The sequence below is a fragment of the Octopus bimaculoides genome, chromosome 2 (assembly GCF_001194135.2).
Source record: "Octopus bimaculoides isolate UCB-OBI-ISO-001 chromosome 2, ASM119413v2, whole genome shotgun sequence".
NCBI classification, from domain to species: domain Eukaryota; kingdom Metazoa; phylum Mollusca; class Cephalopoda; order Octopoda; family Octopodidae; genus Octopus; species Octopus bimaculoides.
Genome location: NC_068982.1, coordinates 79,057,691 through 79,063,441, shown reverse-complemented (window position 1 = coordinate 79,063,441; position 5,751 = coordinate 79,057,691).

Below are 5,751 nucleotides of genomic sequence, written 5' to 3'. Positions count from 1 at the left end.
TGGTAGTGTTGATCTTAGAAGATTTGACGGTTGAAGTGACAATGGTCGTGGTGCCAAGTGGTGCTCAATGATAGCGGAATGCAGAGGAGGAGTAAATAGTAGAGGAGGGTGAGGAAGGTTTTGGTAACTTTTTGGCGAAGATAAAACGACTTCCGAATTTGTTTCTGTTCTGCTGCTGCTGCTGCCACTACTGCTGCTACTACTACTACTACTACTACTACTACTACTACTACTACTACTACTACTACTACTATTGCTGCTACTACAACTGCTGCTATTGTTGTTGTCGATGCCGTCGTCGTTGTTGTTTAGTCCCAAGTCGGCTCTGATTGTGTAAACCCTTATGATTGAAAGTATTCTAACCGTGACCATTCCGTCATGTTTTATAGTCAGAGAACCCTCAACCACCGTGATCAAACACAGACCAAAAAAATGCCACCAACCTCACCTACATCTGTAAAAACTGAACTCTAGCCAAATTTTATCCCTCTTTCCTTCTTTCTCTCTCTCTCTCTCTCTCTCTCTCTCTCAAGCACCCACACACACCGTCATTAGTAATGCGATGACAATATAAGGATTGCCTCCATATAACTTAAAACCTTTTACAATAGCATAACTAATAGAGGTAGGAAGGTGGAATTTTGCCCCGGGCGACGCTTTCCTAGTTAGCGAGACTTTTGAGTCTGTTGTATAAGCTTGTATAGGCTGTGAAGACCTAAAGGATGGGAACTCAAGGGCTGTCACGGGCGTCACTGCCTTCTTTTGTTAAGCATAATTTGTCCCCTTTTCCTTCCTGGCAGCTACCACCACCATCACCATTCTTCTAACAAATACTAATATAACGCGTGATTTTCTTCGACGGTAGGAAGTGAATTGTGGTGACTCACCTGGTTTTTCTAACAGATTGATCAACTACATAGAGGCTTCAATGTCGATTTATTTTATAAGGCGAAACAACAAAACATAATTATGCAGAAAACAACGTTGGAATTAATCTCAGAAAGAATCAAATTCCATTATTTCAGAATTTTAGAGAAAAGAAAACTAACTTTTTTTCTTTTTTTTTTTACCATTATAGACGTCGGCATGGCTGTGTAGTTAATAAACTCGCTTTGCAACCACATGATGTCTGTTTCTGTCCCAACGCGTGGCACTTTGAGCAAATATCCTGGACACTACTGGTAGACATGGGCAAAGCATCAAGTCTTCCAAATGAGTAAATGTTTAGACTTACCAGAAACAAAAACAAAAATTTATAAAGTTGCCATACGGCAAAAAAAAAATTACGCTTATATCATTATCCAATAAATAATAAGCAGAAAAATTTCATTCGAAAATGATGAGCTAAAAATTTATTGAGAGCACAGGAAAAAATATGTAGTTAATAATTCAATACTTGCAGCTTAGAAAAGGTCAATTTTGGTGTTTTAGGTAGATTCCTTAGATTATAAGACTTGTGGAGGGTTTTTTTGAGAATTTGTTGGAAAATTCTACAGTAAAATCAGGAAAATTAGGCATTTTTAGGAATATTTAATCGCGAACATCAATATAACTTGCAGACCGGGTACTAAACCAAATATTCTGTAAGATCATAGTGGAAGCTTTCAGAAAAAGATAAATTTTAATATTAGGATTCTTTTGATTTTAAAGGCAAAATTTAAAGACAAATGTGACACAATTTAGCACAAATGTGACAAAATTTAGTTGGGATTTAATATCTCAAAAACTTGAAACGATTCAGTCATTGCTGAACTTATATATTTAACCTATAACAAATGTGCTAAAATACATCGATTTTAAAATCTTCTAGAACCAAAAGAGCGATGCTTAATGGAACCTAAGACCTTATGAAAGATGCAACACATAACAAAATTTGTACCTACCGGTTTGCATCCCTAAATTTAAATTCTAAAAATTCGCAAACGATCTCCCAAAACCCAGACTAGATGGATGTCGTATATATTTCTCCTGCCAGGTAAGTAGGAACAAAGTTTGTATGAAGCAATGACTTAAATCAAGAAAGCAGTTTTGCATATAGGATATATCCAATCTGACTTAAAATACTTGTCTTGCAACAACAAAAAATTAACATTCCTTGATATGTACCAACAAAATGCTAATATTTTAGAAAAATACCACACATAGCCGACAAAAATATCCAGGGAGAAAAAACATTGAGTTCAGCAATGACACTATAATCATCAATTTGAGTTCCTGTCATATTTCTATTGCAATCACAGGTCGAATGTCCTTGTATACGACATTTTTTGCAGTAAGGTCGTCATTTTCTCTTTTTCGCATTAACTTCAGGATTACTGGAAACTCACAACCTGCTTGTTGTGTCAACATAGTTAGCGTTTTGAGTGATATTGTGTGCTAAATTGGTTCGAAGATCGTTTGATTTTATGACAGCCTTTCAGCCCCGAGTCATCCAGAGACCCAAGCCCAAAACCACCATTTAGTCCAATTATTTCCCTTGTGTAAATTGGTGTAATACTGATTCATGTTGGGCCCTGGAGGTATTTATTTATTATTTTAAGGAATAAGTCGATAAGTAGATAGGTAACTTAAAACGTGTGCTATTGTTCAGCGTTTACTCTTTCCTTCAAAAAAATATATATAATAACTCAAAAATGCTGCATATACCTCGCAAAGATAGTTTTCCAAAATTTATTTTCAATATATAAATGGTGGTGGTCACGGTGAAAAATTTTCCTGAAAGTGTTTCTTTGTTTTGTAGTTACTATTTTTCACGTGTTGTTAGTTTTGTCCCACTTTATTTGAAATTTTTTTAGAAGTATATTGTTGCAGTTTTTGCTTTTCAGCTTTCAAAAATGGAAGATTTCGATTTCCTTTTTCTTCTGACTAATCGAAGGATCCAGCACTGTAATTTTTACACCACCGGACAACTTTTTCCCTACTAATCTAGCAACACTACAGTCGAAACATGTTGGCTGCAATCGTAATAACCTAGATCCATCAATTTGTTCCTTCATTGCCACGTATTTTACATTATCAAACAGTTTATCTGTGTCCCAGTTGTTGTTTCCTTCCCAACGAGTGGGGTGATTTTCGTGCTTTACTGTTATGTTGAGGTTCGTGGAGCCGCAAAGCGTGCAGCACCGTCGGCCTAGCGCACTGTATTCGGGCGGACGCAGGCTGGGTGAAAACTGCGCGGTCGGCAGCTGCTACTGTAAAGAATTTCAAATCCAACATTATAATTATTTGGATTTTATTTATTTATTTATTTATTTAATCATTGTTCATCATAACACACATAATACAGTTTTCTTTGTTTACCTGTAAACCATTTGTCTTCATTTAATTTTAATTTCTTGAAAGGAAGTTCTTACATTTTTTTTCCATCAAGTACACAATCTTGTTCCTTCTCCACTAACTCAACTGCAATAGAGATTGAAAAATAATTTATGAAGATCATCGTGATTTCCATTTTAAACGCATATAAACGTACTTGATTCCAAATCAACTTCTTAAGTCAAACTATATAATGCTACATTACCAAACTTTATTCTCTGAAAACAAAAGAAAAGACAACTTATGATTAACATTCAAGATGCATGTGAAGCTAGTCTATTTCTAAATTCCATTCAATAATAATATACAAATAAATCCGTTTGCCGGCTTTCTAAATTGATTACTAATTAGCACCCCTACGGTGCTTATCAGTCTTTTGCATATTATCGAAACAATTATGATAATTTTAATCCCGTTCAGTTCTTAATGAAGATGCAACCGTGTACGGCTCAAAGTGTGTCTGTCTGTGTGTGTATGTTTCTATGTGTGTCTTTGTGTGTGTGCGAGTGTGTCTGTGTGGGGCGAGGTTGCGTTTGTCTTTTGTGTTTGTCCACCACTATCATCGCTTGACAACCATTGTTGATTTGCTTACATCCTCGAAACTCAAGGGTGCCATAAAAGAGATCGATAGAATAAGTATTATATTTAATAATAAAAACTGGATTTGATTTGTTCGACCAACCCTATCAAGGCTGTCCCCTGAATTGGCCACAGTCTACTGATTGAAACAAGACAAAACATTACAAAAATTCCCGAATGTCGATAGTCTCTTCCAGGGATTCTCATCTTTTGGAATTCATGGTGCACCAGGAATGAAATAGAATAGCTATTGGTGCGTATTTCAATGCTTTTAGTCAGGGGAGGAGACAGTGGGTCATGACCCAATCCGAGTCTAGTGGGAGCGGACTGAGGGAAGGTATCCTCAAAGTGCAGACCTGGAACGAGGGCTTGCAACAAAGTGGACCCACCAAAGGTACCTATAAGGCCATGTGATAATGTTAAACAGGGCAACGAATTGAGTATATGTAGGCCACACCTGGATTTGAAATCAGAATTGGAATAAATACCGCAAGTCTGATTTTCTTACAATCCCACCAAATCACCGCTCTGGACTGGCACTTCTCTTTTTTCTTTTTTTCGATTCCAAAGAGGTGGAAAGAAAAGCTAACTTCGGTAGGTTTTGAAATCAGTGTCAGAACAAACACTTCAAAATATTGTATCCCACACTCTAGTGACTCAGTCAATTTGCTGCCAGCGAGGAAAGGTTTACTTTTCCCACTTTTTTCCTTTGTTTTTTTTTTGGCGGGGGGGGGGGTCTTTAAAAAATTATATGTTTGAAAGTTAAAGAATTAAAACAATTAGTTGAAAAATTAATTATTGTGTATCTCGTTTCAGTAATTTATTAATCATATCTAATATTAACCATAAATCATGAAAGTTTAGATTTGCTTACTGTCTTAAATTGTATCTTTAAAGGCCTGCGACACACCATGATATCTCTTGCGGTACCCTTCCATACACCTTGTGGAATATCAGTTTAAAATCACTGGTCCTATTCTGTTCTAGATGTCGTGCAAGGTAATAATAACCGAACTTCGCTACGGTAGAACTGTAGACAGCAACAATAATAGTCGATCATAGGTGTTTTTCAATGCAAAATAGCATTCCATTTGTTACGAGAATAGTCAAAACACCATTTTCTATCCTGCAACGAAAATAGCAGAACATAAACGTTGTACACGAGTACAGAAATAAACGAACATCTGTATTGTACCTTCATCCGGAAATAACTGAACGCCATGTTAAAAAAAATGGAGGTACTTGGAGTGGTAGACATAGATCGTCATATGCTGTACTGTCTAGTGTTTAGTTTCAGAGATTCATTCCTCAAATTTCTCAATTAAAATCATATACGAATTGACTTTACTTTTCCTGTCCCTAGGATCGATAAAATAGTACTAAACAAGTACTGGTGATCGATTTGTTCCCCGCTACCGCCATACAACCATAGAATATTTGTATACTTGTGTCAATATGAAAACTTATTATTTCTGAGCTGAAAATAATACTATAGAAATGTGAACAAATGCTGTTGCGTAGAATACACACACACACACACACACACACACACACACACACACACACGCACATAGGTATGTATGTGTGTATTTGTGTATGTCTGTGTTTGCGTGAATTTACTTATATATTATAAATTGTATGTAATATACAATACTATATTATATATATGTATATATATACGTATATATATCTAATATGGATAAATCCTTATATAGATAGAAAAACAGACGTATAAATATGTAGATATGTAAAAAAAAATATGTATATGATAATCATGTATACTTACATATATGTAATACATATATATATGTAATTGTGTGTGTGTGTGTGTGTGTGTGTGTGTGTGTGTGTGTGTGT